At 38.5% G+C, this 22304-nt stretch overlaps 1 pseudogene across 1 annotated transcript; it reads right to left on the reverse strand.

The window, feature by feature from the left end:
* Nucleotides 1-21067: 21067 nt before the first annotated feature.
* Nucleotides 21068-21839, reverse strand: LOC308430660 (DCN1-like protein 1; annotated as a pseudogene). The gene has a single exon. The product of its transcript is annotated as a DCN1-like protein 1 (transcript).
* Between the last annotated feature and the right edge of the window lie 465 nt (nucleotides 21840-22304).

A 22304-nucleotide genomic window follows, 5' to 3' on the forward strand; every position in this document is an offset into this window, starting at 1 on the left:
ATATAGAAAGATAGTTTCTTGTTTTGAAGACCTTGAAAAGAATAAAGGAGCATCTAAGAAAATTGGCCTTAAGATAGTAAATAGTAGGTCTTGTACTAGTTAGCATTGCAGTGGAGAACAATCAGATCTGCTTATGGTAACATACTAAGAATCAATTCTTACATGTTTACACAGTAATCTCACAGAGTTGGAACATTTTTAACATCATTCAGATCACACACACACACACACACACACACACACATACCAGTTTTTTTTTTTTTTTTCCCATAAGAAAAAAAAATGACTTTAGTTAAAGTTGTGGTTCTTGAGTCTGGAAGCTAAGGCATAAAGCAGGAAGACTGTGAGTCTAAGTCCAGTCTGGGCTGCCTGGATTTTGCCAATTTTTTTCTTTTTAATGCTACAAAAGGTTGTGATTTTCTTCACAGCATCCCTTGAGTGTGTATCTGATAATGCTGAGCTATGTGGCGTGTTCTGCTTTTCTGTTCTCAGGATTAACTTGTATTAAGCATTAATATTCTGATCTAGGCTTAAGCATGAATTTACACATGATAGATACTTGGGCTTAATTTTTTTCGGACTGTTATGAAACATGCTTTTAGATGTTTTTAATTAGACAGCTGCATGTTTCACTCAAGTTCAGAACCTCTGAGAACTGTGGTGGACTGAGGAGTGTGCTGGCCGTGCCCCGCCCTGCCTTCAGGTTCTGAAGTGAGAAGGACCTGCTGTTCCATTGTTCCTAGGACCATTCGTTTTTAAATGTGCCTCACCAGGTGGTAGTGATACATATCTTCTTAAAAATTATTTTATATATGATAGTACACTGTCATTGTCTTCAGAAACACCAGAAGAGGACACTGGATGCCATTACAAATGGTTGTGAGCTACCATGTGGTTGCTGGGAATTCAACTTGGGACCTCTGGAAGAGCAGCCAGTGTTCATAACTACTGAGCATCTCCCTAGCCCTGTAGTATCATTTTAAGCTTTGGTTGGTAATTGTAATGTAACCAGGATTATGTCATTTCATTAACTCCTAGGAGATGTTTTAGTTTGTATTGAGAATCTTAATAGCTTTTATAATTTGATTATAAACTTTTATGACATGAACATGAAAATTCATATTTTTACAGTAAACTTTCTTTTATATGGTATTCAGGTATTTAAATTTAATATTTTTGTTAGCTTATTCTGAATTGCTAATGGCCTAGTAACCTCATAATTTAAAGGAAAAATATATAAAATCAAAACATGTTTCTATTAGTACAGATTGAAAAGAACTAGTAAAAATTTATCTGCATCCTGTTTTTATAAAAGAAGTCTCAACACTAACAAAATCACCATAGCTTTATTTTTTCTTTTTTCCTAAGGCAAGAGGAGCAGATGTCCCGGAGCTCCCCGGAGACCTCACTCTTAAGTCCTGTGGCAGCACAGCCAGCATGAAGGTTAAGCATGTGAAGAAGTAAGTGTTGTCAGCAGTGGGCTTCAAGAAATTCCTACAAATGGATGTCAGTTCTTCATTTCTCAGAACTATTTTATTTAAAACAGATCTGCCTATGTGTGTAACAGTTTATATTTTAAGCCTTATATTGTAATTCAACAGTGAACTGGTCTCTATACAACTCACTTTCCTAAAAATATACTTTATTTTTCATCCTTTATATTGTTGCTTACTAAGTTGCATTTGTCTAACAAGAACATCTTAAACTGGCCTCTTACCTCTAATGCATAATTTCATTAAGGAAAATCAGCCTTTTTTTGGTTGAATTATAGAATACTAGGTTTGTTTTTTTGAAAGATATCTAGAGCTTATTGTTACATGGAATACTTGAATCTTTCCCTCTTCCCTCTTTCCCTTCCTCCTTCTCTCCCTCCCTCCCTCCCTCCTTCCCTCCTTCCTCCCTCCCTCCCCCTTCTTCCTCCCTTCCCTTCCTTCTTCCCTCCCTTCTTCCCTCTCTTCTTCCCTCCCTCCCTTCTTCCCTCCCTTCCTCCCTCCCTTTTTTCTTTTTTTGTAGAGACAGGGTGTCTCTGTGTAACAACACTGGCTACCCTGAAACTCAATTTGTAGACCAGGCTAGTCCTGAACTCTTAGAGATCTGGCTGCCTCTGCTTCACCAGTGCTGGGATCAAAGGTGTGTACCACCACACCTGGCTTCTTCGTAGTTTTAACAGGAAACCCAGCTTTTCCTTTGGTAAAGGAGGACTAGACAGGGAAATAAACTTCAGATGTAAGCTAGGAAAGATAAGGATAAAAATGTTCGTTCTGTACCCAGGTCCACCCCTCCTGGACTGATGGGCTGTGACAACATCCACAGGTAAAATCCGATGTGCTCTGTGTTGTGAATTCTGCTTCTCTGTAGAAGCTGGCAGTTTCTAGTTACTTTGACAAAAGTATGGCTTTTCTATGAGCATTGACTTGAGGCAAGATGACGAGGCTTAATGTTTTATTTTTGGTTTATATCTATCCACTCAATACAGTATTCATCTGGTTACATGTGTTTCTCAACAGGTCTGTGTGTATGTTTGTGGCTCACATGCATGTGCTTATCAAGTATTTTTGCTTGCATGAGCTCTGAAATCCATGATCTTTGAACTAATTTTTCGAACTCAAGTATCTTCTTTCACATTTACTTTCATGTATTTTAGGTTACCCTTCACAAAGGGACACTTTCCAAAGATGGCTGAATGTGCACATTTTCATTATGAGAACGTGGAGTTTGGCAGCATACAGGTATATTTGAAATTTCCTATATTCTGAATTGAGATAAGTAATATTTGTTATTTTGGTTCTTATTTATTGATGTGCATTTTTTCTTTCCTATTCATTAGTACTTAATGCCAAGTTGACATGTCCTTCTGATCCCCACACTGATGTGTGTCAGTTAGGGATTCTGTGCCTTTTTTGTTGTGTGTCATGTTCATATGTCCATGGGTTTGCAATGTAGCTTTGTGTTCTGAAATCATGTGTCCTTGCTGCCACTACCTGGGCTGAGTTTTGAAATCCGGAAGAGTGCAGTACTTCCACTTGATTCTAGTGTCTTGGTGATTATTCCCACTTGGCATCAAATGGCATTCCTCTCTGATACATCACCAGCAGCTTAATGTGAAAATGAAAGCTTTAAGGGGGCAGGTTGTGATTGTTTTTTTTTTTTTAAAAAAACTTTTCCCAGGGCAACAAAAGCTATATTTTATTTTGTTTGCCAAGATGGTCCAGTAGAAGAAAAAAAAAAGACCTTGATTTCTACTCACCACACAGAGAAGTTTTACATCTGCTAATTTAGTTCTGCTTTGTCCAGAAGGAAGTCACCCAGGTGTGATTAAATGTGTCACAGTGTGCTACTTTTCTTAATTGCATCTTAGAGCTTGGTTAGATGGGTTTGATCTGTATGATTTATGAAAGCTCAGGATACCCTGTTTCAGCTAATTGACAGTCTAAGGAGCAGCAGAGATTTTTAACACTTGACTGCAAGTCACCAAACAAAAGGTATTTTGTTTGTTTAATAGTTGTGTCTTAGTTACTTTTTTATTGCTGTGAAGAGACACTGTGAGCAAGACAGCTTATAAAGAGATCGTTTAGTTTGGGACTCATGTTTTCAGAGGGTAGTAGAGTCCATGACATGGTGGGGAGGGAACATGGCAGAAGGCAGGCATGATACTGGAGCATTAGCTGAGAACTTACATATTGAGACAATACCCAGGAGGGAAGGAGGGATGGGGGACAGAGAAAGGAGAGAGAGAGAGAGAGAGAGAGAGAGAGAGAGAGAGAGAGAGAGAGAGAGAGAGATACACCACCCCCCCACAGTGTCACACCTCCTCCAAGGCCAATCCCCCTTTCCTTCCCAAACAATTCTACCAACTGCAGAACAAGCCATTCAAATGTGAAGTTATGGAGACCATTCTCCTTAAAACCACAGATGATTCAGAAAAAGCTGTTCAAGAAGCTCACACTAAGCATGCATTTCCTTTTGTGGCTATTAGGTACTTGAATGACTTGACTTGCTTGCAGAGCTTTACAGTTCTTTCTTGGCAAACATATTTTAGGTGCAGCTGTGTGTAGTATTTTGTTTGTTTGTTTTTGGTCTTTACAACATTAAGATTCCAATATATCTCACAGATAATCAGGAAGATTTAGTCCAGAGATCCCTAACAAAATTGACAGGAGTATTTGAAATGTTGGCATTGTGTAACAGGCTAGAAGTCTTTAAGGACTCTGATTTTAAAACAAAACCAAAGCTTTTATTGATAAGCATATAGAATGGAATTAACAGGTTTTAGGTAGTGCTAACCTTTCTTCTGGGAAGTTAGGAACTTCTTGAACAAGGTACCGGTCTTTGTGTTTCATTTCTTTCACTGCTGAGTGTATAGGGTTGTAAGATATAGTATCAAAGTTTCATGTTTCCTTTTTTGATTGAAAGTTGTATAATGTGTGTATGGAAGAGATATAGATTAGGGATAGGACTCAGCTGGGTTTGACTTTTTTTTGAGATAGTGTTAGCAGCTGATTAGAAGGTTCATAAGTGGAGCACTATGTCATGAAGGAAAATATCAGGTAGGCTTTCTGCTGGAACAGAGAAAAGCTGGGCTACTTTAACTTTCCTGTTACACTTCTGTTCTTATGCGTCTGCGACCTCTCAACTAGAGGAGAGAGGAGGAGGGCACAGTGAATGCTAACTTGCTTTGTCGTCCCCATGTCTCAAGGGCATGAGTGAGGGTTTTCTGGACTATGTGATATGTCAGGAAGTTTCAGGAGTCTGGTATGGGGGTGATTCACAGGAACCAGATTCATTCACCGTGTGAGTTAATTCAAGTGTCTTCCATTGTGTGTTGGCTATGCTTCATCTGGGTGCACTGCTCTTGAGAAGTCACTCTTCTCAGTCTTGTCCAGTTCGTTTTCTGTCTTCGGAGCAGGGTCTCTCTGACCACCTCTCTCAGGTTCTGTGTCTGATGGGGTTCAGCTTGAGTCATGTCTAGGAAGGAAAGAATCATCAGTTTCCACCAGCCGAGTGTCATAGTAAAGGAACTATAGCAGCCACCTGGCTTGGCTCTCTGTTGGTGAGTTTTGACTTGCTATTTGTGCTTTAGCATGCATATGGTTTTATGTTTTATAGTCTGGTTAAATGTCATTTATAGGGAAACCAAAGACAGTAATACTGATCTTCAAACAATTCTGTATTGTTTCATACAAACAGTTAAAATAAGGCTTGTTTGTCTCAGTTAATCCCATTATCACTTAATAAGCGTATTGCTTCTTATGGAAGATAAACCCTACCACACTTGATTCGAAACATATTTTGGTAAATGAATCGCTTATAAGTGATTAAATTTCAATATGAGATTGAAAATACATTCCGAGGAATAAACAAGAAGATGATCCGATGTGCCTAGAAGAACTGATCCGTCTTGTTGGGCAGCTCTGTTACACGCCTGTAGACTGTTCATACTGTCCGTGACCAGCTCAGGTGTTACTTTCTAATATGTCTCAACTCTAGAACATTTCTTTAGTTATTTACCTTCTGGTTTAAACTTTGATCTTAGGAATTTCTTTAGGACTTAAAAATTTCTCTACATTTATATTTCTCCTTAGCTCTTAAAATCTCGTAATTGTAGTTGGCTGCCATTACTGCTGTTATGGTGCCTGATCCTAAGTGTGGTTCCTATACTCAGTAAGAGTCCATTGGAGAAAACTAATTTTGAGTTTGTCAACCATTGATAGTTGGAGGTGACTTCTGGGTGAGGGATGAAGGCTTGTATCCACTTCCCCTTCCAGCATGGGGATCCCATTTTGCTAGGCCCTTGGCAGTTGCTGGCCATAGTCTCTGAGTTCAGATGTCCATCAGTCCTTCTGTGTCATGATGGTGCTTTTTCTTGGTGTCTTCTGTTCTCACTGGCTCTTACACTCTTTCTGCCTCTTCTCTCAGTGTTTCCTGATCGCTATTGGAGGAGTTTGATTCCATTTTAGGCTGAATGTTCTAAGCTCTCTCATTGAGAAAGTTGCACATTGTCTAGTTCCCATCTTTATCAGTTCTGTTGTAGCAGGAAGCTTCTCTGATAATGGCTGAGCTAGACACTGGTCTATTGGTATAGCATATGTTGTTAAGAGTCATTTTGTTTTTGTTCCTTTAGCAGAACAGCAGTGTTTGTTTTTCCTCTAGTTCTATGGCTAACCTAGTCCTGGGTTCTTGGCAACCCAAGCAGTGTCAGGTACAGGTCCCATCCCTTGGAGTGGGTCTTAAAAGCTGATCAGATTGTGATTGGTTACTCCTACAACTTCTGTGCTACTTTTGCATCAGTATACTGTATGGTTTTTAGCCTTCTTAATTTGTCATTTTCAAAACATTAGTTTTAAAATATATTATTTTATTTTTTTATTGATTGGTAAGCTTATTTTTTGATTTTTTTTTTTTTGGAGAAGAATTGAGGAAAACATACTTACTAGTACTTACCTAATCAAAAAGCTCATTGCTCTGTATTTTCCATTAATAATCATGCTTCTGATGTCATATCTCTTTTCTTGAGAGATGTATAATACTATAGGAATTATTAACAATGCATGTACTTTCATCCAGTCAGTATCTGGGTGCATTGCTGGGTATTTAGCCTAGAGCCTTACTTAACATCCAAGTTGTGCCCCACCCAATAATTTAATAAGTACATCCAGTTTTTGGTATCTTTCTTTGAATAGTACTTTGGTGACCACACACTATGATTGTTGATGTACCAGTGTATTTTGTTTAGGGAAGTTAAAGTACGAAAACAAGAGATCATTGCTACCCTCTTTAGGCAACTTAATGGTCTCTGACTCCTGCTAGGTAACCAAATTAGTGATGAATTTAGTGCTGACACTGGCTGAGCATAGTGTACTGCAGCCCAGAACTCTGGGGCAGCACAAGTGTGTACTCTGCTGCTCACAGCAATTATTGCATTTTCACAAGTAGTAGTGTCTCATGAACTAAACAATGATTTATCCAAATGTCACAGTTTATTTTTTGGTGAGAAGGGAGAAATCACCTGCAGCATTCATTGAAGCAGCGGATTGCACCTGAAGCGGGCTCTATTCCTCTGTGCTCAGTGTCGTACCGCCATCTAGTGTTAGCATGGTAAATGGCATCTATCTGTCTTTTTACCCAAGTAACCTCCATGCAAGGTACAGATCAGGTTTAGTCAGAATGTGACATGGTGAAGTATAAGTTTTAACACGTGTGTCCTGAGCTCTGGGTTGGAGGCTTGTGCAGAACCTAAGGAGAGCACCTGTGACTCTCCTCACTAGAGAGACAGAGAAGTGTGGACTAATAATACACACTTTTTTTTTTTTTTTTTTTTTTTTTTTTTTTTTTGAAGCCTGGACTTGTATTTATTTTGAGAGAAGATTTTATTCTGGAGCCCAGGTAGGTCCAGAACTTACAATGTAGTCTAGGCTGCCTTTGTCTTTCGACTCTGCCTACAGAATGCAGAGTAAAATGTTTTGGACTCTGTACTCCCCTCTATCCCTTCTGGAGGGAGTTAAATGCAGGGCCTCTGTAACACTGAGCTAGACCCACAGCCCCGTACTTTAATTAAAATAAGGTAATCTGAATGATTTGTTTTACCTGCTTGCACATGGTCTCACTAGTTCTTTACAACAGTTTCAGTAAAGGAATTTGAGATAAGCATTGCTGAAGAATTCTATGCGGCAGTCGTTCTGAATGTTCCTCCATAACTAGAAAACAGTGAACGTGTGCAACTAGCACCTTAAGAAAAAGAGTGAACCACAGTTCTCAAATTTCCTAGTTGAAAACTAAAAGTACGCAGGCTAGATGCTCAGAAATGAGTTTTTAACATTCCTGGCCCTCAGTTTCCCATTTGTTCAAGAAAAACAAAACCATTTATTCCAGTTATGTCACAGGATCCTGTGAGGGGTGAGATGAGAGTCAGACAACAAACCAGATTTCCCAGTGCTCTCTGAAACATTTTAGACAGAAATTAGTTTTCATCCATTTATTTATTTTTTTGTGTGCATGGATGTGTACCCATGCATATGCTCTGGCACATGGGGGACATCAGAGGACAACTTGGGAGTTGGTTCCCCTCTCTGCCCATATGGTTCCTAGAGATTTAATCCAGATCATCAGATTTGGTAGCAGGCATCTTTACTGGCTTAGCAATAGCCAGCGATTCTATTTTGTAATGTGTTTGTGAGACAGGGTCTTACTGTGTTGTTCAGGCTTGCCTGGATCCCTGTAGTCCTGGCTAGCCTTAATGTGTGGCCTTCCATTATAGGCAACACATCCATACCTGCCTGGAAAGGCACAAGTGCTCAGGTCTAAGCGAGGGTGACGTCAGCACTGGGGTGGCAAGAGTGCTTTCTCCAGGAGTCTTTCTGTCCTTAATTTAATTCCCTCCAAACCAAGATAAATGGGAAATTCAGCTCTAATCTTGTAGTTTTATGTACATTCTATAGTGATATCTCGTCTGAGAGAAAAGGTCCTCAGTGTCACTGTCATCCAAGATCTGGATTTCCAACTGTGTATGAGTTTATCCTATTGATATAAAAGTCTTTGGATTATGAAAAAATATATTCCAGAGTCATAATTCATTATGAAACTTACCAAATTAACTAAATATGCTTGAGATATAGTATTGTTGATCCTGGAACTGTGGAAGGTGCAAGATACTACTCTATAAGCTACTATATTGGCTTACCATAGTATAGACTCAAGCCTTGCCCCCACTCACAACAGCAGTACAGACCAGGCTGTTTCTACTTACAGGGTGACTCACGTTGCTGCCTTGGGTGGAGTGATATGAGAAGCAAACATACCTTGTGTTTGGGATTTTGTAGCCCAAGAGAGATACTTGCACTTAAGAAACTTGGAGTTTAGAAGACATGTGCTCCTACCCAACATTCCCTTTGCTGTGGGTGGGTGGGGGAAGGAGGGAGGGAGGGAGGGAGGAAGAGAGAGAGGAGAGAGAGAGAGAGAGAGAGAGAGAGAGAGAGAGAGAGAGAGAGAGAGAGAGAGAGAGAGACAGAGATAGAGAGACAGAGATAGAGAGACAGAGAGAGAGACAGAGAGAGAGACAGAGAGAGACAGAGAGAGAGACAGAGAGACACAGAGAGAGACAGAGAGAGAGACAGAGAACTTTCACGTGAGAGAGCTTGCTCTATAATCTACTCCTTCTCTGAGGAAAAAGAAAGAGCTCTATTTGCAAACATCCTGGAATGTGAGCTTATGGCTCAGGGTGGGAGGCAAGGCTCTGTCTCAGGACAGTTTGACTACCCACTCTTCCTTCAGCCGGGTGCCAGTACTCTGTTCAGAAAGCCCCTACAGCGCAAGACAGGAAGTATTCACAAGGCATTGCTTCCTGTGAGCTACAGTGGCCCCTGAGTGATTGTTGTTGTTATTTGTTTGTTTGTTTTTACATCTGTATACCATGATCTGAGTGTGCGTGTAATGTTTAGACATGGATACATTAGTTGCTTCATTTATACTTGTCTGAGTAGACAGTGATCTGCTGACATTTTCTTAGTAGGTACACTACAATGCACACACATCTCTAGTTTTTCAGTAATAAACTTACTGTGTTCTGATATTTGACCTATGTACAAAATTACTGCTTATATGCTTGTTAACAAAGTGTGATCTTGTAGGTTTTTTTATGTTTGTTTTTTAAGCAGCGCTCTAAACTGGGTAGTTATTATTTTTAGTGTTGGGTGTTAGGGGATGAAGTATTATGTGGGTGGATCATTTAATAGTGCACATCAGAACTTGTTCTCACATCTCTGCGTCTCCCGTGGGCTGCTTCCATGAAAAGAGACTTGTTTACAGTCTGTACAACAGAGATTTTGCCACCATTATTCAACTGTAAAGGATGAATGAGGGGAGAACTCCATGTGCTCTTTGCCATCTGTTGATTAAGCTTGGAGGAGTGATTTTGTGTGGCTGGGATGCTGTGTTTTTCTCTGCTTTATGCTGCTGCCTTCCACGCTTCCTGTTGAGAAAGGACTCTGAACCACAAGGCTGCTGAATAGAGTTGTATTTTTAAAAAATTTAACAACACTAATGATGGTTGGTTTCCATGGTGATAAAAAAGTATATTGAATACAGGAAACATCATTCTGAAGATAGATTTGGAATTAATTTAGAAATATGAGCTTTGAAAGTTGTGCTAGCTATTTCTAATAAGGATTGATATAATTTTTCAAATTTGAAATGAGTGAAAATTATTTAAATTACTGAGTTCTGTTAACTTTCTGTGGGTACATTTAACTCACTGTTTCATAGTGTGTTTTAGGTATTTCAGACCTGGGTGTTGGATGTCCTAAAAAGCATAGTTCATTTCCAGATAGCTGTCTTGAATACCTTTGACAAAAACCATTTTCCTCTGGGAAAGAGAGCAGTATAGTAATAAGTATATGAGAAGACGAATGTCTAATTCAGATGTCTGAGAGGTGGTTCCCTGAAGCACTCAGATGTATACAGTCTATCTTTATTGGAGACTGGAAGGAATGTGGATATTGAAAGATAAAAGTAGAGATCACCCAGAGAGGAAAACGGAAAAGATAAAGTACCTGCTAGGGAAGGAAAAGCAGGTGGTTAAGAAGACACTTTAAGTCCTTACTTGTGCATACAAAACTGAATGCATAGAGATAAGTCATTGTAAAATGGAGGCTGTAGGTCTCCCTCCAGGACCCATGACCTCACTAGCACCTGGTAGTTGGCTGTTTCCAGTACCAGGTATGATTTCCTCCTGTTGAGTACATTTCCAGTCCAATTAGAGAAGGTGTTGGTTACTGCCGGGTTATCATATGAGTTAGTACCTATGAAATATCTGGCCAGCTGGTCTCTTTTGTTCATAGGCATCATAGAGCTATTGATTGCTTCTTCTGCTTAACAGCTTACACAGCTGTCTGTTTTGCTGGTTCTTGTTTTTATTGTTTGGTCCTATATACTTGGTGTTTTTCATAAATATACTTTTTTTTCACCCCTTTCTTCCTAGTTCTGTTTGAGATGACTGATTTAATTTCTTAGACTTCATTCCCTACTTTTTAAAACTTTAAGATATTACAACTTTTTTTCTGGATTGAAAAAAACATATCTGAGAATTTAATTTGAATACCTAATTTAAAGTAAGAAAAAGTACTACTACCTCACCTGTTCCTATCATGCAGCCCCATCCTTAGGGTTTTAAAGCATGGTCACTCTACTCTGTCTAGTCTTCCACACTCAGTGCTGTCCAGAGTAACCATCTCATGGTTTTATCTCCCAAAGGTGGTCATTATTCTTCCTATACAGTTAAAATTTGCTAGCAAGTGTAAACCCAGTGACTTCATGCCTCCTTCAGTATCTCTGCCATACTTCCTTCTCTTGGGCTCGCTTTTCATCTTGGGTATATATTATTATTAAAAATCACCAGTGAAGCTTTCATGGGAGAAGTTTCGTTTTTGTTCATCAGAAAATGCTTCATTTTGACTCATGATTTTACACAGTAGTTTAGGCATAAATAAAATCTTGGTAAATTCGTTTGAGAGCTTGAAGATATTCTTAATCTCCTCCATCTGTTCGTGTGAAGAAGTCAGATGTTCTGCATCTTCTTAGATGTTTGCTGTTTCTAGTATTCTCAACCCCCCTCCTGCAGTTCTAGATTTTTCTCATGGCAAGGTTTCACTTTAGAATGAAGATTTGTTTTAGCTTTTCTTGATGAATTGTTCTATTCAAAACAGATCCTCCCAGATTTTGTAATTTGTGAGTTTATTTGTATTGTTTAAATTTCTGAAGGTTACCTTCATGGACTATATTAGCAATTTTTATTCATTGCTTTTTAATACACACACACACACTTTAACTTTTTGACCCCACTGTAGCTATAAGTCAGAGATACTTCCCAAGGCTGGATCCTATTCTGTTGTGTAAGTATAAGCCATGTTCTGCCTGTCCATTTACCTCCTGTTTTCTTAGCTCTTCCTGAGAGTTTTCTATCATTGGGGCACTATATACACATGGAATTACTGAGTCATGTACTAGTCATGTTGTCACTAGAAGATCACCATACTGCTTTCACGGTGGCCAACCCATTTTATGTTTGTACTATTACGTAAGTGTTCCAAGTTCTCTATATCCATGTTATCATTTGTTTTGGTTTTGGATAATTGCCATCTTAGTAGATGTGAAATGGTATCTCATTTATAATTTCAACTTGCAAGTGTTAGAATTGTAGTTTTGATTTTTTTAGTAGTTATGGTGCTGAGTATTTTTTTATATGCTTATTGGCCGTTTGTGTATTTTATTTAGGGAATTATCTCTTTAATTCCTCTGGTTCATTGAGAATTGGTTTATTTTGTCGTTAGCAATGATGAGTTATAGAACTTATCTGCATATTGTTGCTATTGATAGAAATTATGGATTATATACACTTTTCCTATATTGATTGCCTTTTTTCCTCCTTAGTTTGTATTATTTTGATCCAATTTTAAAAAAAGATATTTTAAAGTGTGTGTGTGTGTGTGTGTGTGTGTATGTGTGTGTGCGCGCACTTGTACGCATGCGCACGGTGTGTCCGCATGTGTCCGAGTGTCTGTGTCTGTCTGCCTGCCTGTGAATATGTGCTTATGAATATAAGTACCTGCAGAACCCAGAGGCATTGGGTCTTCTGGAATGACAGTTACAGGAGGTGGTCAGCTGTCTGTCATGTGTGCTGGGAACTGAACTGGGCCTCTGGAAGAACACCAAGTGTTCTTAACCACTGAGCCATCTTTCCAGTCACAAAAACATGCAGTAGGAAAGGCAGAGTCAGCTAGTATTTCATTTTGTTTCAAGTTGTCACTATGTATCCCTAGTTAGTGGTTCTCAACCTGTATGTCATGATCTCTTTGGAGGTCAAACAACCCTTTTTCTGAGGTGGTCTAAGGCCATTAGAAAATGCAAATATGTACATTACAATTCTCATTAGTAGCAAAATTACTGTTATGAAGTTATGACATAGCAACAGAAATAAATTTATGGTTGGAAGTCACCACAACACAAAGGTCTCAGCATTAGAAAGGTTGAGGATCATTGTCCCGGATGTCTGGTACTTGGTGTGGTAAATATTAAAAGATGGCTTAACCTTTTATTGGCACCTGCAGTCTTACTCCACAGATGGACGCCACTCTAGTGTGGAGCCGAGCATACAGACTCTGTCACACCGTCCACAAACTGTCTCTCTCCACACGGTTCCCTTCCCAGGCGGTTCACTCCGTCCTCCCTGTTGCTCCTGTCCTGGGTGGATACAACCACTCTAATATGTTCCTTTCCTCCACTGCCCGTCACAAACATGACTCCAAAGCCCAGTAGCTTATCAAGCAGGTTTATATATTAAATTCTCAATCCACAAACCCTCTACACAATAAGCTTACAACCACTGGACAAAGATACAAATTGCCCTTCTATATGAGATAAAAAAGACCCATAGAACCCCTTAAAATATTCATATTCACCTATCGCCAATTAAGACCACCTGGATCTAGATTCTTCTTGATTTCTCTCAAATCCCCCTTTCTCTGCCTACCTGTCCACTGTCCAATCATGTATCACCTTAACGTCAACCCACAGGTACCCTCTATCTTTGTAGACCACTCTGGCCTCAAATTCAGTTCTGGGATTAAAGATGATGCCATGCTTGGCTTGATACAAAGTTTTGATAATTTTTGTGACATAAAATTTGTATGTTACATATTTGTTTCTTATGTTACAGTGTATCATACCTAAGAAATGATCTCAAAATCTAATTGTGTGAAATCTTTTTGCTCTATTCTTCTAAAATTTTTATGCTTTATAGGTCTTGTTTTACATTTTCATTCATCTTGATTTAACTTTCTGTACCTAGTAATTAGGTAAAATCTGCCATCATTCTTTTGCATATGGATATGCTGTTTCTCCAGCACTGTTTATTGAGAACATTTTCCTTTTTCTATTGAATGATGCTGGTGCATCATTTAACCACATGCATCAGCAGTTGTTTCTGGGCTCCTTGTTCTAGGTTGTTCTGTAATGCCTGCCTTACACCAGTAACACAACTGCTTTCATTGTTACAGATTTCTAGGAAGTTTTGAACTTGTGAATAATGAGTTGCTCTGATTTTCTTCTTTTAAATATTGATTTGGCCAAACACTGTCATTGATTGAGGGATTGACAGAGATTGTATTGACTATATTGTGGGAGCAGTAATGATATCTTTTCAATATTGTCTAATATATAAACATAAAATGGTTGTCCATTTACATGTTTCTTGTTTCCTTATGTTTTTTATTTCTATCAGTTTCAGAACAGTAGTGTAGAAAACTTCCAATAGCAGCTCCATTTTTACTTTGATGTCACAAAATTAAAACAGGGTGAGAAGAATCACATGAGAAAAAATTCTAAAAGATGACATGTCGGATAGATAGACTTCTTCCTGGCACTTCAGAACTGAGCCAGTTCTATGCATGTGTGGATAAACAGCTGTATTATTTCTGTCTGTGTGCTGTGTCTGATTCCTCCTGGACATGTCCTCTGAGTGACCATTTGAACATAATGACCTCTGCATATAGAGGTTCTGATGAGGAGTGGTTGATGGTCATTTCAGGATTTCTTGTTTGTGAGGTTGTTTCTGATACATGTAAGATTGTTCTATAGGAGTTTGACATTCACATGCCTCCTATGGGCCTCTTTAAGTTTGTATTATTGAGGTTCATGTGCATCTCAGTATTCACCTGATCTGGAAATTTTTCATTATTGTGTTCTGAAATTCCGTTGTACTCTTTTCTCTCTTTTTGGGAGTCCTATCCACATACATTTGTACATTTGTTGGCGTCCTGCCCTCCTCTTGGATCTGGTATTTTTCTTCAGTATCTTAGCCTGGTTCTTTCCTATCCCTCTGACTAATTTGCATTGTTTTATCTTCCAGTTTATTGCTCTTTTCTACCTGCTCTGATTTGCCTTTGGCTCCTTCAAATAAAATTTCCATTTTAGTTATACTTTCTTAGCTATGCAATTTGATTCTGGCTTCTTTTTAAACTCAATACATCTTCTTATTAATGTTGTATTTCATTTATAGAGTGTTTTCTTGACTTTATTTTTATCTTGCTCTAATTTTCTTAGTATCATTAGTGTGGTTATTTGTCTGGTGCATCTGCCATGAGATCTTTTTCAAGGGCAATTGTTGCTGATAATTTACTTTCTTTGCTTCTTTCTTTTTTCTTTTCTTTCTTCTTCTTCTTTTTTAAATATTAGTGTGTTCTCAAAAGGAACAGAACTTATAGAAAGAAGATGCATATCAAAGAGGCATTTGTTGTCTTGGCTTTTAAGAATGTGGTCTTGCTGGGGCAGTAGTGGCTGTTGCTCACTGGAAAGGTCTGGTAGGTGAGGGTGATTCTGTGAGGGTGGTTGTCTCAGCTGGCTAATCTGGTGCTAAAGACCTGGAGGATTCCTGGAGAGCTGCTGGTTTTCAGTCTACATTGGAATTCCAAAGAAGTTGGTTCTGTTATTGGAGGAGGAATGTTGTAGCATTAAGGTAGAAGACTGTGTCAGCATGAGTTGTGGCAAGCAGACAAAAAGCAAAGTTCCTTTTCTCCTTTTATCTGGGTTGCACCAGAAGCTGCAGCTCGAATTTAACTTTCCTGCTTCAGATAGTCTGGTCAAGAAAATTCCTCACAGGGTGACCAGCAGCTTGACTTAGTTGATTCCAGATGCAGCTAAGTGGACAGCCAAAGGTAGCCCTCACAGAGAGAGGCCTCGCTCGTTAGTCCCTTTAAATATTTTGAGGGTATAGTCTATGTTATAGAGGGTATAGTCTGTTATAGAGATTACTTGCAAGGAAGCTGGAAGAATACGTCTGTTCTATGCTGCCAAGCCACAGTCCTTTGAGTGTAGTGTGTGTGCTCTCCCTGTCTGCTCTGTCATTCTCTTTGCTCCTTCCCCTTGTTGCCAACGTTTTCCTGTGGTTTGTAGTTCAGTGAGCTCCTTCCATTCCAACCTTCCTAAGCCCTGGGGACTAGCTGCACTGTACTCTGAACAGAATGGACTGTCTTCATTAGCCTCTTAGAGCTTTTCTGTGTCATTTTGGTCTTAGCCGTTGAGTATCTTGATTGCCTAAGATGTTTCTTAGCCCTTCTTGTCTTTTCAACACTGTGCTCCTAGGCTATAGAGATCCTTGCTTGGAGAGGCTCCCTACTCTGCATAGGCCTGTCCTAATTCTCCTGCTATTCCTAATCCTTTAATGTATTGATTCCATACCCTTGACTCATACTTGTGGGGAGCAGATAACAGTTGGATATCGGTTCTGCTGCTGTGCTTTGCAATTACAACTTGCTACTTTAGTGGCAGTCTCCCAGGATTTGGCTGACTTCTTGTCTTGTCTTAGGAAGATTCTTGATTTTCTGGCACCTCTGCCAGGCTCCAGGCCATGCTTATTTCCTGCCTTAAAGTTTTATCTCTTTCAGAAATGACTTAAGCTTCTTTTCATTCTTAAATCTTTAATTTTGAAAACTCCAACTGTGCTATGAAACTGGGTTCTCATTTTTACCTTGTTGAACAGGGTGCCTTTGTAATATCTGAAGAATTTTAATAAATAACTTCCTGTGACGCTTGCTGTTCACATAGAGAATGCATCTTCTTCAGCAGAGTGTTCCTTCCAGCATTAACTACAGTGACACGTGGCATTTGTGAAGGACATCTTGAATGCCATGTAACTTGAGAATAGGTGTTATGGTCCTTTCCCTTCCCCCTTATCAGATGAGACACTAAATAAATAAATTATTATTACATGTCACTTATTGTTACCTTTGAACACAAGGTTGCACTTCTCGGAACAGATGTTGTGATGTCATTTCCAAACTGGAGTTAGGTGAACCACATGAGCTGGTGAAACAAATAGAGTACAGGAAAAATAACAAAGCTCGCAGCGTGATGGATGATGATTTGTAGCCTCGATGCTGGCATAAGACAAAGCGTAATCAAATCTGTAGCAAAATGTTTTGGCTCTATATCTCATCTAAAGACGATTCTTTCTCAGCTGTTGTCCATGTGGGCCCAGTATTGCCAATTTTCTGTATTTTTCAATAGAAGTCATACATCTGTATTTTTCACATGAGACCTTACAGTCTATGCATACTATCTGCTTGCTTATTCAAATAAAAATAAAATAAAACTCGATGTTCAGACCCAAATGCTAAGTCTGAAATTAACCATGAATATAGGCTCAACCATTCTCTGGGCAGCCAGTTTGCTTTTCTTACAGTAGTCTGCGCTATTTTAAAACTTAGCTTGGAATCTCTCAGTGTGCAGTTTAATGCTTTTCTGCATAATAAATGAAGGAAACGAAGGCCTGCTTATGTAACAGCATCTTACTTACCCTTTATGCAGTTGTGCCAGTTAGATAACAGGCACAAAGGGAATTCATGAAAATTTTTTTCTTAAATTCTTCATTCACCTGCTTTAAGCTTTAAACTTATAAGGCGCAATAACTTGATGTCAGGGTTCAAGTATTACTGTATGCTTGGTTTATTCTCATTCGTGAATCATGACTTCTTGTCCCTTTCATCTGTGACACAGCTTTCACTGTCAGAAGAACAGAACGAAGTAATGAAAAATGGCTGTGAATCTAAGGAGCTGGTCTACCTCGTGCAGATTGCCTGTCAGGTAATTTTGAGGATGCATTCTTTACATGGTTAATTATCTAGAGTGACTATTAAATTGCTTACTATAATATATTCCTCACATGGCTTAAAGGCTTGTAACTGACAGTTTGACGCTTCTATTGAATTGTAATTGGACAGTGAATACCTATTGCAACAAAACAAATCGGTATCTTTTAAAAAATAATAAATGCCGTCCTGCAGTGCTCTATTGAGATCAGCGTCTGTGTATTTTCTTAGTAGTATGTAGGAATTCCTGAGGCTTTGGAGTGCTGAGGTACAGACAGTGTTCATGTGGTACTTCTAGACAGCAGAGTTGAAGCCAGGAGCTGAACAGAATCAGTTGGATATACACCCTTCAGTACAGGATCAGATAAGTGGGTTGTAGATCACACGTCATGATAGAGTTGTTGATCACATGTTGGTCTCTGACTCAAGTGCCTCTGTGGCAGCAGTTCTCAGCCTGTGGGTGGCAGCCCTCACAGATGTCCTGCATATCAAATAGTTACGTTACCACTCACAATGGTAGCAAAATTACAGTTATGAAGCAACAATGAAATAATCTTATGGCTGGGGGTCACAACATAGGAAGTGTATTAAAGGATCGTCAGGAACACTGGAAACTACTGCTGTGTGGTACAAGGAGTGCACACGGTTTGGCAGCTTGCTCTTCTTGACCATTCATATGGTGTCATTCATCTTGACATACTGCTTATCATGAGATTTAAAATACGCCATTTTAGAGCAGTAATTTCTTCATCCCGCAAACACTGAGCAAGTCTCACATCCCTGTTCTGCACTCACGGAGCCTTCTGTCTGTTAGTGAGTGTGTTATTGGAAAGCAGGTGTTTTAGAGAGAGACTTTATTTTGTACACAATTTTTAGTTTTGGGAAAAAAATAAGATATAGAATTTCTGTATTTTTTAAAACAGAATAATCATGTTCATGAAATTAAAAGTTAGTAAGTCAAGGAAGCCCTGTTGCTTATATTGTATGAGGAATATTTAAATTCTTAGTTTTGGTATAAACAAGAAATTTTAAAATTAAATACCTTTAGTTTTAGGCATCAATGAAGATTAGGATATATAATTTAGCTTTTAAATGATTAAGGTGTGTTCTTTTGCAAGTCGCCACAGTTTCAGAAAGGAACAGTGAAGTTCTAAGTTCTGTGTAACATTTCCTAACATGCTTTTGTTTGGAGAGGTACTTTTTTATTTTAATGTTTTGATAATAGATAAGACTTGAACATTTGCATTAGATACTTTTCCCCCTCTTTTAGGGTATAACAGAAAAAAAAAAAAAAAAAACCCACACACTTACTGATACACAAACTAAAGGGTTTGGAACCTCAATCTCTTACTCTTCTCTTGAGTGGATAGATTATAGAGATGTAGTCTGTGCAATTGAGACCTGTTTTTTACTGTATACTTTTAAACTTTACTAAGCACACATGCACACATGTACGGGAGCACATAGGAATGCACTCATGTTTAATCTTGGTGATTTTTATAGCCAAAGCCAGGGCAGTACATTTGCTTTTGGTCATGAGTCAGAATGTGAATGGTTAGCATCAGGTGATTGATGGGACCTGGTGAAAGAGAAGGAAGAAAAAAAACAAAATCAAAAAAGTCTCAGGGCTTTGCTGATTTGAAGTTTGGTCATATTAAGAGAAATGCTAAGCTGATTTTTTTTTTTTTTTTTTTGAAAACAAGATTCTTTTTTTCTTTTAATAACCAATCCCTGGAACATGAATAGAAATTTACTCTAAGCTTCCTCTGGTAGAAATGCATTCCTAAATTAAAGTTATGATTGGATTAATGATATATCTGTAAGGTAAGCTTTCTATGCATTTTCCAAATCATGTGACTAAAGCAGCCTTAATCATTTCGTATCTGTGTAAAGTTCTGCTATCCTGAAGAACATTCCTTGGTGCCCTGTAGAGGACCTGGATACATAGAGCAAAGTCTGTGCCTATTGAAGAGCGGTCACCCAACATTTAGTTCATCATTTTAACTTCCTCATGGAGATATTTATGAACACACCCCTTTCACATGTCAGTATGTTAACAGAGAAACAAGCATTTTCAGCAGGAGAGCAACTCATGAGTCCTGTCATGGGAAAAAACAAACAAACAAACAAACCGAAAAAAAAAAAGAAACCCAAAAATCAAAACTGCATTCTGCTTTGATGTGGAAATAGCAAATGCGACTGAGAAAAAACAGCCAAAAGTCAAATAATTAATAGAGCAGAAGCCATTGGTATTTGGCCCCAGCACTCGCCTGTCTGACAGTCTCTGCTCTGGAGTAAAGACTTGGCGACCACAGTGACGTAGCAGTAAAGCCATCCCAACAGTCGGCAGTCACACCATTGGACCTCGGCCTGAGAGAGCAGTGCCATGAGAAAGGTTGAACTTCACGGCTCACCACAACCATTTCAAAAATTTAAATCTTATCATCTTCTTATAAATAAAGTGAATTGCATTGTGTTCCATAATGAGTTGACAAAAAAAAAAAAAAAAAAAAAAAAAAAAAAAATTAAAAACAGCAAAAACCTAAAACCCTCATGCCTAAATTTAGAATATTATAATGTATAGCAATCCAAAACATTCAAACAAATGAAACAGTTTAACTTGTTCGAAGGCACAGAAGCATTTCTGTGTGGTGTGTGATGCACATGAGAGCAGAGTCTGACATTCGGTCTCATTACAGTATTCCTTTAAATAAGAGTTCACGGTAGGACACTGTATAGACATGGGTCAGATAACCACAGACTTGTTTTGTAGAACCTTTGTGAGAGTCTGAAACACAAGACTTATTCAGGAAGTTATCAAATTATTCTTTTTTTTCATGTGTTGGTTATTTTGACATTTCTTTTATCAGGTATTCAATTCACACCAATAGTACATGTGGTTTGCCAGGAAAATTAAATTCCCCCAAATCAAACACCATTCCAGATGCGGTACATTAGATAAATTCTCATTTGAGTGCTACCATCATAGTCTTTGCAACTAGCTCAAAGCATATACTTAACAAGTTTTTATAAATTGTTTGCGGTGTTCATTATTATGTTTAATTCTTATGCCAAACTGTTTTCTGATGAAGACAGCATTGTGCTTTATGCAAGAATGGAAGCCTCTAAATAATCACCATCAAGCTTCTGTGACTTATGGGAAGACAAACTAAGATGGTCCACAGGTATAAGATGAGATCCAAAATGTTGGAATTATAAGTGTTTAGAGTGGCCCAGACTAGAAGACAAGCCCAAACTACCAGTAGAAGAATGGAGTACGATTTGGTCCAAGATGTATCCTTAAAGTTTTGTCTCAACCCTCAGTCTGAACTCTGAGGATTGATCTTCAGTTCAGTCCAGCCAGCAGAATTGACTGTGCATTTTCCATTGTGTTTATTGTACAGACTATGTACATTCTAGAAGGTTCTTTAGTGCTACACTGTTGTACTTTTTGTCCCAGCAATTTGAGGGTGTGCAAATTCCACAAAGTCATCAACAAGAACAGGCCATGCTCCTTCTTCATCATAATTGGACATTTCATCTGTAATCATTGAACTGAAGTCTAATAGAAGGTTCCACGTGTCTTTTGGTATTGATCCGTTTATGATGCTCCAATAAAAATTTATTCCATAAGTCTAAGAATTTAAATCTTCCATTAAGCACTAAGTTCCAGTAAGCAATGGCCATTTCTAGATCTAATCCTTTTTGTCCTGGATTCTTTGCAAAATTAAAAGTAAACTGGTAAAAATCCTTAAGTTGTCCTGGTTCTTTCAATTCTTGTTCCATCTTGGGTATCTGGGCCTTTAGTTTTTCTATGCTGTCACATCCTAACTCTGTCATGCCGTCCATGAACTCCTGTCTGGAGAACTCACACTGTGTGGCCGCCCTGAACTTCCATGCGATGATCAACACACTGATGCTGGCTGGGTCGAGGGCCAGATCATCACAGAACTGCTGTATCCCATCGATTCCGATTTTATTTTCATCCTGAGGGTCTTTGTATCTATTGTACAGTTGTTCTAACTTCTTCCTGTCCAATGATCCTTTTATGCTCTCCCGTATATAAAGTTCTGGATTTTGAAAAAAATTATCTGTTGTCATATCTAACTTCCAGTCATTTTGAGAAAGACAACTTACTGCAGTTTTCTCACTAGACTGTGTGAAGATCATAAACTGATGAACTTTATCCTTCTGCGATGATTTCATCTTGTTCACATTGGTGTCCTCTGGACCGCTCGCTAAGCTGATTTTACTTGCAAATATTACAGTTTCCTAATAAACTAACACTACTAATAGATGAATAGAAATTTCATGTTCTTTATCAGTAAAACATGGTTGGTATGTCTGTAATGAAGTTTTCCTCTGCAGACTCACACATTTTAGCATCTCTTTTTATCATTAGCCACACTTTTTTTTTGTTATGTGATTGTGCTTCTGTGTATTGTTGACCTAGATGTTAGATAGCTCCTTTATTGTAAATATCCTGCCAAACATTTTGGACCAGTTGTTAATAGTATTTATTACACCAGAGTCATAATTTGCTACTTGATAATCATAATGATGACATTCACCTTTTGTTTGACTCACTGTGTGTAGTTACTGAAGGCTTCCCATGGCTTAGTTCAACACACGTGCCAGCCATAAGCTATATTAAATGAGAATTAAAAAACA

This window comes from Micromys minutus (genome assembly GCF_963924665.1).
Source record: "Micromys minutus genome assembly, chromosome: 16".
NCBI classification, from domain to species: Eukaryota; Metazoa; Chordata; class Mammalia; order Rodentia; family Muridae; genus Micromys; species Micromys minutus.